This window comes from Apis cerana, linkage group LG6, assembly GCF_029169275.1.
Source record: "Apis cerana isolate GH-2021 linkage group LG6, AcerK_1.0, whole genome shotgun sequence".
NCBI classification, from domain to species: Eukaryota; Metazoa; Arthropoda; class Insecta; order Hymenoptera; family Apidae; genus Apis; species Apis cerana.
This window is the reverse complement of record NC_083857.1, coordinates 2,865,198-2,878,113: the sequence shown is the minus strand read 5'-3', so window position 1 is coordinate 2,878,113 and position 12,916 is coordinate 2,865,198. Positions and strand designations below refer to the sequence as shown.

Below are 12,916 nucleotides of genomic sequence, written 5' to 3'. Positions count from 1 at the left end.
GAAAAAATTTTCCCTCACGCAAGCTTTTTATTTTATCATCCGCTTCTAAGTTCAACGTATTCGAAAATCAATCCTGCCGTGCAATTTCCAAAACTCGTTAGATCGAACTGCCTGCGAAGAGAAGTTTTCATTTGGACGTGAAATCAGTGGACAATTGGTAGAAATCAACGGTTGGCGGGAACGTTAAATATTTGTCACAGGTATTCGAACGTGCGTCGGGTTAAGCGATGCGAACGTGACGCGCCATTTGAAACTATGTCGAAAACAGGAAACGGAGACGCTTGTTTCGATGACAGATTATTGGCACTCCAAGTCTCGTTCAGCCCAGGTGTCTTTCCCGAATTCTCTCTTCGATCGATCTTTGATCATCGCTTCTTCCGCCAGCATGGTGGATTCCTGACAATTTGGATCGATCGATGAACGAATTATTTTTTATACAATCTACAGCAGCTATAATTCCGCTTCGAATACAATAATTTATGAAATTGTTATCTAAAGTTTATTTAAATATAATTCTGATTCTAACTTTTTCGAGAATTTTTTTTACAAAGAATTGGGAGATGGAGTATCAAAAATTAAACATTTCTTGACAAGTTTCGTCCTTTCTCTTAAAATAAAATCTTTTTTGAAAAAAGATAATATTTCGTAACAGAAAAGATCGAAGCAAAAATTCTTTTCCCTACTTTTCTATTCGTTACGTTGCGATATAAAATCATCTTTAGAAAAGGGAATTAAGGGGATTACGAATCGTTACACAAGTTTTTTACCAAGTTAAAAAAGGTTTGAAGTATCGGGATTCTCGATTCGCTTATGCTTTTCACTCTACGCGTAAATTATTTATAAACGAGTTTCCGTTGAAAAGAAACGAGAAAAGAAATTCCCTACTGTTTCTCTCGATTTCTTCCCTGTCCTTCTCGTTTGTTTCCATCCCAACCCCCCACGTAATTCCCTCTCGTTCGATTTCGCCGGAACGTTTCACTTTGATTAATCGGCGCATCGCGGAGATGGACCGGTTTTAACAGGTTTTCGATAAATTTTCATATTAATCGGCGCGATTTTAATTTCTCGATTGAACGGGCAACAAACGAAACCGATCGGAAAGATCAACGGGGGAATAATTTCGGCCGATTCAGATCTCGCCAAAGATTTTAATTAAACGTCGCGGACGAGTTTTACTCCCATTGATCCGGCCAATGCCTCGCCACACTTTGCGAGGAGAGCCAGAGCTTTCAATAGCTCATCACCTCGTCCTGGCTTACTCATCCGCGTGGAAAGTATATTCGAATAATGCTCTTTGAAGGAAAATCGATGCACGATGGACGGGTGAAAAGAGGCCCGCCAGCTTCCCTTCCTCCTCTGACCGTATCCGTCATTTTCCTTACTGAATTCAAGAGCCACTCTGCATCTTCTCTCGAGACAACACACCGAAAGGAACGAAATAATCGGTCGAATTGAGGGCGAAGGGGGGAATATCGATGTCCCGTTACAAAGAGGAAACAGTGGAGCAGCAATCAGAGGGATCATGCGTAATGTATATCCTCGATTTACTTATTTCTCGATAACTTGGAAAGCTTCGAATACCAATTAGCTCTGTTTAATACGATAAAATAACATGTCGCGATATCGAAACGACGATCTCTATTATCGCTGCTCCAACCAACGTGTATTATACTCGATTTTGACATCTTAATTTTCGCATATTATAACGACGAAAGCATATCGATTCTTTTGAGAGATAAAATATATCTCGCTCTTTCACATTTCCTTTCATATAACAATAAGTAATCGAAATATCTGTTGAGCTAATAATTTTTAATCGATATATGGATCAATATTTAGCTCTGATACTATTCAACGTTTATCGTTAAACATTTTTCGGATAATATAACAGAGAAAAATTAATGGAGCAATCTAGCATTATTCTCGAACGCAATCTGTGCGTACACGATTTCACTAAGGGTGTGTTCTTCTTCATCTCTATCTCTTATCCTTTCTCATAAATAAATTCGAGACGGAGGTTTCGTTAACCGGAGATGTCGATAGCAAAATGGAATGGACTCGTGGATTGCTCCAGCTTCCAGACAACCGATGTATCCACGCGAGATGTAACTAGGCCTGGGGGTGAAATCAAGTGAATTTATCTTCGGCCCGCAATAATCAGACGTCGTTAGTTGGACGGGCAGCGTTACCTGCTCAAGCACTTTCTTGCGAGTAGAAAGAGGAGAGAGAGAGGGAGGGGCGTGAGTTATATCGTCACTGGCAAGCAAGAGACGGAAAAACGGGAGGGAACGAACAGATAAGGGGTATGTGTGTTCCTGGAAGAAAGGGGTAATGGGGGTAAAAAGGGGTGGAAGGAAGGAAGGAAGGTCGTGGGAGAAGGAAAGAGGAAAATCAGAAGGATGCACGAAGATGGAGGTAAAGGGAGGGGAATATTCAGAGAAAGACAGAGGGGGTCTTAATCTTCCGGATGGATTTATGACCAGGTTGTTTAAGGGATGTTTAGTTGCACTTAATCTATAACTGCTTTCTCGGAAATAATTCTTTCTCTTGTATTTTTCCTCATTTTGTTCTATTTTCCTTCCTTTATTTGGCCACTTTTTAAGCTCATTGCGTGTTGTAAATATTATATTGTTATATTAAATCGAAGTTAATTGGAAACAAGTTTGATTGCAATAAAGCGTATCATGAATTTATTTCAAACCGTAAAACATTTGCTTTTCCTTTTATTTTAGAATTTTTTCACGAATTACAAGTATATATATTTGCCTATATTTCTGTATGTGTATATTTAATACGGAATATTTATCTTTTCATTGTCTTATCTCTCATTCTTCCAAATATACTTTTTAATTTTTAAAATATTTCCAATACTAATCTTCCAATTGTTTCGTAATCTCTCAGATTTTCGTTAAAAAAAATCTTAACATACAGGAATCGCACACTTTACATTACAATACATTACAATCCTCGTTTTTCTCGATAAATATTCCGTACGACGCATAATCTTAATACTGTCGTGCAACGCACACATATTTATATATTTACGGCAAAAAATTCCGTGGAAACTTTTCTCATTTGCTCTTGCGAAATCGTCGAGTCGTAATGGTTGAATTACTTTGCGCCGTAAGGATTTCTTCTCTCTCGCTACAACCTCCTCCTCCTCAAATCGCGCCATTTTTCCCCTCGCTTTCACGATATTTCTGGCCGTTGAGTTTGAATCAACCTCGATCAAAATTCTTCTCGCGTAATCGCGTTACGCTCTTTCGAGATTGTTAAGTGGCGGTTGAACTCCAATGAGTTTAATAGATAGATTCCAGACTTTGTTATCCGTTACTTTTATTAGATTCGGCTGCCATCTTGAACAAGAAATTGATGGATGGAAATAGAGAGAAGGTGACATTTTTATCACTGTATTCGGATTTTTAGATCCCATGAAATTTAACGAAACTTTATTTCATTAGTTTTACTTCACAGATTATTTTCGTGTAATATTCGGACTATTATTAGACAGATCTTGATGTATACGAATGTATAATCCTTTTATTCTCTTCAGATTTTTAGATGACTCCTAACGAAATTTTATTTCGTGACTAAAAATTTCCTGTTTTTTAAAATGTTGATACGGAAAGGAACCGTCGTTGTTCACTCTTTTTACTGACTTTCTCAATTTTGATACTTGCACGATTTATGACAAATGTTGAACGCGTTTAATCTTTTTTGGGCACATTTTCATTGCGAGAAATGGAAGGTATTAGATCATATGGGACGAAACACGCCGTTTTCCTTGAAATTAACAATACAAACAAATTGTAAATGAAATGAATTGCAAACGATTGTTCGTTTCATTTGATCAATGGCGAATATCAACGCGATAGACAAACCTTCTTCCCCCTCAGAGCGAAAAGAAATATTTATTAACGGAGCATTCCCTCCGTTTGATTCGTGGACCACTTCCAACGACATTTACTCGGGGGTGAACTTGGCGATTCGCTTGACCGCACCGTTCCAAGAAAGGAACCAAGAAGGAGAAATTTCCTCCTTGCTTCGCTCTTGGAAGGGGATGAAATTAAAGCCAGGGGGACGGGCTTGTTCCGGGCTTAATTAAGTAAACTACCATTCCTGAAGCTGCTGTTCCGCTTTTTGTTCGCTCCTCCTCCGAGCCGATGAAGCGAGAGAAGGCGCAAAGGACTCGTCCTGTTTGTTGGATATCCGCGTTTTAATTAATCGATAGCTCGGGATAAAGGCCGGTCTATATTCGGCCCAGGGACTCGATTAATGAAACACCTGTAAGACGCGATTTTCAAACAACGTGAAATGATCGAACAGGAGGATCTATTGATTTTTTTTATATCGAGTAAAAGCTTCTACAAATAACATTATTCGGTTACGATCTTCCAAATATAATTAATATTGTTTATCGATCATTGGCAAAAGATTTTAGCAAAGAGATTTTTAGTCATCTTTTAGAAATTTGCGTTCTTTCTTTCTATTACGAAATAAAATTATATAAATTCTTTTTCCCCTGTTTACTCTCTATAATCTTCAGATACGCGCCTCTTGACGTGGATTAATGCGGAATGAAGGCGTATGCATTAAACATCTTACGAATCGTATTTTAAAAGTCCGTTTAAAGAGACGATTTCTCACGAAAACTAGGAGTCATTTATCTAAATTACACGGGATACAGGCATCCTAGATTAAACGTTTTAAATGCATTAAAATGAGTAACGAGCGGTATCTCGGCATTCGGTTGAGAAACGTAAATGTACCACTAACATTTTAAGCGGGAAAATGGTAATGCTAGCAGCATGTGTTTTCATAAGTGAAACACATTCTGGAAAGGTTACTTTGGCCGAGCTAGTCGGCTTTTAAAAATTACGGTCGTTGGAAATTGTTTGAATTATCCTCTCGAATTATCCACTTTCTTCTTAATTTTCAATCGTTTTAATTATACGAATACCACTCTCTCCCTCGATCGACTTCCCCTCCTTCATTTTTCTTTGCTTTCTTTTACAATTAGCGATATTAACTTCCCCGTTCTCCTCGAACGAACTCCTCGAGATAAATGCTAATTCCGTTCCCCCTTTTATCTCTTTAGCACAGATACGCTGCATAGATAACCTTCTTCTTCCCAGGGATAATTTGCATTTTGATCTTGCCCGCAACGTATTGCGCCCGGGGGAGGGGAAAAAAATTAATTGCGTCTCGCGACGAAATATGCGTCGAGGTGTCTCTGCGACGGATAAGAAATATTTCAAAAGTGATTCAATACCTATAAGTTGATGAGAAAGGTATATACGGATTTATTTACGAGATACGCAGTTGTTTTATCAGTCTCTTCTTTTTCTGTACCAATAACTCTGGAGCTACATATTTTTAGTTACGTTATCGTTGCGAGAAATGGAAGATATCCGATAACAAATATATCTGTATTAAAATCGAAGAATACAATGTCTTTCGCGACTACCAATAGTTGTCTAATTCGCAATTAAGGGAAGAAGAATCGTTATAATTTCTCCAATATCATCAACGATACGATACTTTTATTCATTGCATAGAAATGTTAATATCGCCATAATCAGTTTGCAACGATTCATAATCGCTAATTCTTTACCCTTAAAACTTCAGATTAAAAATCGATGTCGTTAATTACAGATCCTACCCACTAGTTTTTAAAGAACAGATCATTTAACCAAGTAGAATTTCTTTCACATGTATTAAAACCTATATTTACGATTTTTGAAAGAATTTATCGCCAAAATTTCAATACTTTAATTCCTCGAGGAGAATAATCGCGATTGAATTATAATACCTCCACGTCGGAGGTTCGAATGACGCCTTTAAAATTGCACGAAGCCGTGCGCGTGATAATACGCGGCCGATTATGGATTTGCATATGACCCGGCGATGCTTGACAAAGCTCGCGGCTTTGTTCAATGGGATCACGGAATCCAGTTTCACGACACAAGGTCCGGCCACGGTATGTGGGCCACGTACTACGAAATTCGTGCTTTCCGCTTCCTTATCGTCTTATCCAAGGGTGCGCGTATCCCCCTTTCGCCACGCTGTCATCCACGATGGAATGATGTATCCTTGTTTTCCCTCTTCTTTCTTTCTTTCTTGTACGCATTTTTTTTTTGGAAAACGTTTTAAAATAATTGTCGGATTGTTTCGGGAGGGAAATGGAACGGGTGTCACGGATGCACCTCGCTCGATCCACTTTTATCCTCTTTTACGGATAGCCTGGCACGGATCGAAGGCATTGAAAACGGAACCGATGGCGTGTGTCGCGAGATACATCTTAGCTCGGGCTTTTAACATCCCCTCCTGGTTTTCGTTCGATTCGAACGCGTTTGGTGCAGTTTTTCGAGAATTTTTTCTTACGATTGGGGTGAAATATCATCTTTTCGATCGTTTATCCATCGTCTCTGTGTTTTTCTTTGCGCCATGTGTATTTTGTAAATTCTTGTACATTCAAGTTTTGCATAAATATCCGCAGTCCAATGATCGGTTAACGAGATAATTCTTTTTGAGTATTAAATTGTTTATTATAAGTGAAAATTTGTGAGCTTGTTAACAAATGGATATTTCGTATACGATTTTAAATTTTGCAAAACTAAAGATGACTCAAAAGAAATACACTTGCGTTTCTTTAATCTCCTCTCTGAATTTTTTCCTGCGTCAAATAATAAAATTCTTTTGCCTCTTCCAATTTACCTCTTCCAGAATATTTAAATATAATTTTAAATGCATCGTTTTAATCCTACTTCGTGTATCTCGCCAAAAACCACGAAGGACGGCCATAAGGTTCTCGATGTAACGGCGTTAATAAACAGGAGCAAAGATAGCACGATCCACCGATGCTTTTCTTCTCATAAAAATTAATGACATCTTCCAAAGTTGTTTGCCTTGTTATATTGATCCGTGGCTTCTCGTTTCAAACAAAGATCAGCGAGGATATACACAAGCCTAAACAAGATACATAAATTATACAGTTTACAAGGAACATTTGCTATTATAAAATGAAAGTTTGCCTCCCATAACCGTATCTGATGAGAGCGTCGTTCTATATGCAAATATGTGACAAGCTAATGAACTCTATATCTTGCCCACCTTCTCTAAAAATTATCAGCAAATGAAATTTTTTACTCGAGATTTCACATCATTCTAAGAATTAATTTTTAACTTTTGTTTATATTTTATTTGATATATATGTAGAGATTACGATTAGATAGTTGGGTATTTTCAATAGTTGGTAAAATTCTTCCTTCGTATGATTAATTAATGTGAAAATAAACGTGAAAAGTATGAAAATAAAATCTTTCATTTTTCCGTATCATCGTATTTCTCTAGATTTCAATTGCATTAATTTTCATATTTATTTCAATAATAATAAATATTTCCTTTCTTTTTTTTTTAAAAAATCACGAATATATACACGAGAACGGTTATCGTTACTTGTTATCTCATAAAAGCATTCTACTCGCGTCCCATTTGAACACGATGGAACAGAATTTTTAATGGATTCCTGGGAAACCATATTGTTTTCAATGAAAACTTGGCGTTCCAGTTTTTAACCACGAGAAGTAACATTATTAAAATCAAAAACTACTTAAGCGTATTTTCTATCGAAACGTTTTGCGAGCGGAAACGCGAATTTCCTCCGTAAACAATCGCTTTTCCCAAATTCAAAAGTAAATAATCCTTACACTTAATCGTTCAACTAACAAACTTTCCCGTCAAGTCTTGATATTTTTTTCTTTCCTTTGCTCCACGACCGATAATCCGAGTTTATTATCAAAAACTTGGTCCATCTTGTTTGCCAGCCGAGCAGAAGTTGGCTTCCGGATTTCTTTTACCTTTCCACCGGCGTACATATCTTCACTTAAGGGACGAAAGTTATTTAACTTAAGCGATATGATTCGATACTTCGATTCTTACGACGGCGCAAGTCAAACAAAGTTCATCCGAAACTTTCTTACCGACATATATTCCCCGCGAGAAAATTCTTCCTGCTCGCCAAACTTCCGGTTATTTGTTTTACTTTGCTTTCACCGCAGGCATCAGGAGTTACAAATGGAGGAACTGGCGGGAATGTAACTTTTTCTCGCCCCTTGTCCCGCGAAAATAGCGAGTCCTGCGTGCGTAATCCCACCAACTTTGGTAAATACAATGACAGTAAGAAGAAATTTTTTTAGATAGCTATGGTTCTCTTTTTTTATGGAAATACGGTTTGCATTTTCGTATGCATCGAATGATCTCGATGAAGCGGTTATCAATCTTTTTATAGTGGGGTATCTAGTTTTTTATTAAACTTTACAATTAATATAAATTATAATTATTAATTATTAATTCTAAATTTCACTTCAAATAAAATATATTTAATTATAATTTAGTTTTTTGTATTAATTTTATTAGAAAAAATTAATTTGTAAATCAAGTTTAACCGCTATTGCTGGCACTCATATTTATCTTTAATAAAATTAATTTCCGAATTAAACTTTCATTCATTGTTTCAGAATTATCTGTTAATTTAAATTTTTATTTTTAATAATTTTATATTTTATATATAATTTCATTAATATAATTAATTTCAAACCTGTAATACAATTTTTATTAATAAATAAATAAAATTAAAATTTTTAAATTTTAATTTATAATAAGTAAACTTATTCATATTTTTTAATATTAGTATAAATTTTTAATATTTTTTATATAATAATTTTTTAATCTAAATTTTTATTTATTATAACAATTTAATTAATTAAATTTTTTTTCTACAAATCTACAAATTATATTTAATTTTCTCGATAATTTTATGAATTTAATAAAAAAACTTTGGGTATAAAAAAATCAATTTTATCGCGTGAGAGTGTTTTAATATATATAGATGGAATTATGGTGCAAAATAATTAAATCATTGTCTTTGCTTTCTTTTCAACTCGTTGTTGGAATAGTTATACAATTTATTCTTTTGCTATTTCGAATATTTCGTTAAACTTTCGATTCGTTTCTTTTGAACAACTATTCCTTAAATGGAAGAATCCTATGGTTCAGTCCCGACTTTATGAATAATCGAAACATCAGGGAAACTTTTGGTTTGTGCAGTTTTGGCAACGTGCCGAGAGGAATGAGGTTAATGCCCCAAAAATGTTTCGTTTATGAAATAATTCAACGTGAATTATATACCGAATTCTTACTGGTTAATTATTATAAAAGTTAAGTAAAAATTGATTTTCTCGAATATTTCCACGAGAACGTACTACATATAGAAATGGATTTATCAGAGGGAAATATAATTATCAAATTTACGATATTTGATAATCTATTAATCTCTGTAGCCTAGATCATGTTCATTTTCGTTGTAATTTTGAAAATACATTTTTGTTTTTCAGTTTTATTATCAATTATGTATATTCGTTCTTGATTCTTGAAAGATAGACATTCATAGACGTTGACTGTTTCTCTTGTCGAATTAAATAAACGGAGAACTGCGATATGGAAAATAAAGATAGGAATATGTGCATACAGAACATTCTAAAAATAATTCAAATTTATATAACTTTTAAATTTATGATTTATTATTTTATTCAATGTATTTACATTCACTATTTTAGCAACATTTACGATTTCTCCTTTCAATTTTATATTCTTCAAGCTTCTTCTTCTCGACGGAGGTTTTTTTATTCGTCGAAATCATCAAGCCAAATGGCGAAAGGAAATAATATCGTATCGGCGCGTTTCTTCAAAAATTTTTAAGTCGAACAGGAACTAATATTTTCAACGAAACGACCGCCATTGCGATCAGATTCATCCTAAGTAGTAAAACACGAGAGAGAGAAGGAGAGACGGTAATAGGATATTTCATATATCGACGACGTGGTTACAAGATCCTCGAGTTTTGCATAGTTGTATCGAGTTGTCCCCCTCCCCTCGTTATTTCTCTGTCTCTGTTCTACATTTCGGTATCAGTTTGCCTTTCATCTTTTATACGTGCAAAAGAAGGTGATCCGCTCGAACGGTGAACAAGATAGAAAAATCGAGAGCGTGTATACCTCGAATAGAGAAATGGTTTGATGTTTCGTACTTTATAGCACTCGTTTCGCATACGTTCTCTATATTTCAACGAATTTACAACCGGCGACAGAAATATTCGTATTCTTACGTTATGAAAAATCTTTTCGACTCTTTATATTTCAATAATTCTTTTTTCCTGTCTTCTAACGAAACTTTATGAATTATAAATAATAACGGATATTTATTTTTATCAGAATTTTACCGAGGTTTTTTTTATCGAAATCAACGTTTAAGATTTCAGCAATTTTTCGTTCTTTTATAATAATAACATCGTAGTTGTGCGAGATGAAGTATTATTTTAATTTTATCATTTTGTTATATATACTCGGATGAAATTGTATCCAAAATTGGGATAATAATAAATCTTTTGAGGATTTCACTTTCCATCGATGAAAAATTATTACCATATATAAACGAATTTTCAATAAAATCAAAATTTTCGAATAAAATTTCTCGAATAACAGGGCACGAATATTTTTGCAACTGACTATATCGGAGAATTAAGCTTTTAAATTCTTTTCGTTTTCGAACGATTAAACAAACTTAAACACATAATAAAACACGTAATATTTTATTATATAAATATTTTTATATAAAATTAATAAAAATCTTGGGTATGCAAAAATGAACAAAAATTATCATTTTTTAATATTATGTACTCTAAAAAAGTTTTGTTTTATTTTATTCTCGTAAATTTTCTTTCGGATGCTTAAATATTTTTAATCCCCTTGGCATTGTTTTTATAAGCTGCTTATGATTTTCATTTCTCCATCCAAACTATTTTTTCTTTACAAAGATGCACTATAACGTTTCAAACCGTGCAAATTTTCCTATTAAAATTTAATCACAACGTTTCCTTGAAATCACTTACATTTTGAGAAAAAAAATCGATTTTGCTGAAATTCATCTCAAGATCTCGCATGTTCAGCACACGTGCAACATGGAACAAGTTGCATCTCTAAATTCCAGATAAATCAAATGCAGAAAAGTCTTCCGTTCGAGAGAAATCGACATTCATTCGTGAATAGAGATGGTATTTGGCCCGATTTTATAGAGGATTCGATATCTGGCAAAAGTTAAACCCAGCCTCATTACTCGGTACGATGGAACGTCGGGCTGTTTCCCGTGTTGGCCACAGGGCGATCGTCCTTTCGTGTTATTTTCAGGTTTATCCAATTACGATGAAGGCGGTGAAAGGGGCATTGAAGTGGTACGACCGAGGGAACTCGATATTGCAAGATAGAGATCCGATGAGCATGGATTGGCTGCACTGAAAAATTCCCTCTTGTCTCTCGAAAGGTGCAACTGTTTTCACAGCATATTGCGAGAGGAACGCGTTCGCGATTGGATTCTCGTTGAATAATTTTTACCATGGATCATAGATACCGTGGAGATGGTGTGCAGTAATTTTAATTGGAAGATCAGACTAATCTTTCTTCTTAGATTTAAAGTGGAAGTGAAGAATATCCAAAAAATAAATAAATAAATAAATCTTCTCGAAAAGATGAGAGGCACTTTTTTCAATATTCGAACACTATATTCCGAGCGATTATTTGAAAATTCACGCGAGGGTGTGTCCAGGATAATTTGTAGGATCGAATTTAACCCCGGTTAAGAAAAGAAAAATGTCCGTCACGTGATCGAAATATCAAACCCCCGTGTACTCTGGACGCTGTTTGCCGAGTAACCAGAGACCATTAAAAGGTTTATAGGTCAGAAAGTAGAAAGAAGCTTGCAGGTACCACTATGTAGGGCATGCCCAGTCAACCTATGGGCTCCTCGAGCTGGATATCCTGCTCTATATATTTCCAAGATGCCGTTTTATCACCGGTGTTCATTTCGTAACAGGATTCTTTTAACCATTCCTCCTCCTTTGTTTAATTCTTCCCCGCTATATCGAACGATTGTACGGAGAATATAAGCGGATCAATCGATAATCTGTTTGTTACCACCGATACGCAACGCTGCACTGCAGGCGATTTAACTGTTGGAGTTTCGGCCCAATTGCACGCGAGTACATTATGGATAATCTAATCGGTGAATTTATGAATATATATTATCGTATATCGTTCGTCCTATTATCGATCATTCGTATATTCCGTTTGATTTGTATTAATCTGTAAATGGCCTGTTTCGAGATTATTATTGGATCGAGAGGGAAAGAGGTTAAAGTGGATGTTTGAAACAGTGGGAAAGGAGGAATTGAAACGAGACGAAAGAGGAAAAAAAAAAGGAAATATAACGAAGAGGTCGATGATACTTGTTTATTTAAATTAAACGTTTCTTTTCTTTTCTTTCTTCCTTTTTTTTTTTTTCTAAAGCGATATTTTCGGCGTATTTCACGGTAGTCAAAGTCAAAGGGAACGGGCAGGAGTAAAGATCCGGGGGTTAAAGAGTAAAAGCAACATTTTTTATTACAGAAGTTTTGAAATTAAATGTGCCGCTGTTAGTTGGCAGCGCACGGCTTTACAGAGCATATTTAAAAGTATACTGATATACAGAGCAACGTAGTTAACGTCTCTTGTACCGAGGAAAAGGTAAATGTTCCGCCAGTACTTTAAATCCGAGTGAAATGTTATATTAGAATATTTAATTAAAGAAAAATAATATTTGCGTTAAATTTCCGCCACTCGGTTTTTCTTTTACACCTTTTCTAATTTAATAATGTAAGAGGTAACGTTTCTCTCTATTTAATGAAAGTTTTTTTTTAATATATATAAATAACTAGTGTGATTCGAGGTACAAAAGTTAAAATATTTGCAATAAAATTCCACGTTTACATAATTTTGCGGAAGAATTATCCGTGATAATTCTGTAAATGAGATTTTAATACGTTAAT

At 35.0% G+C, this 12,916-nt stretch overlaps 1 protein-coding gene across 5 annotated transcripts in view; it reads left to right on the top strand.

Annotated features, from left to right (window-relative positions):
* The window catches only part of LOC107993497 (lachesin), a 405,235-nt gene that overhangs the window by 17,282 nt on the left and 375,037 nt on the right, over positions 1–12,916 (top strand). The gene's annotated exons all lie outside the window — the stretch shown is intronic.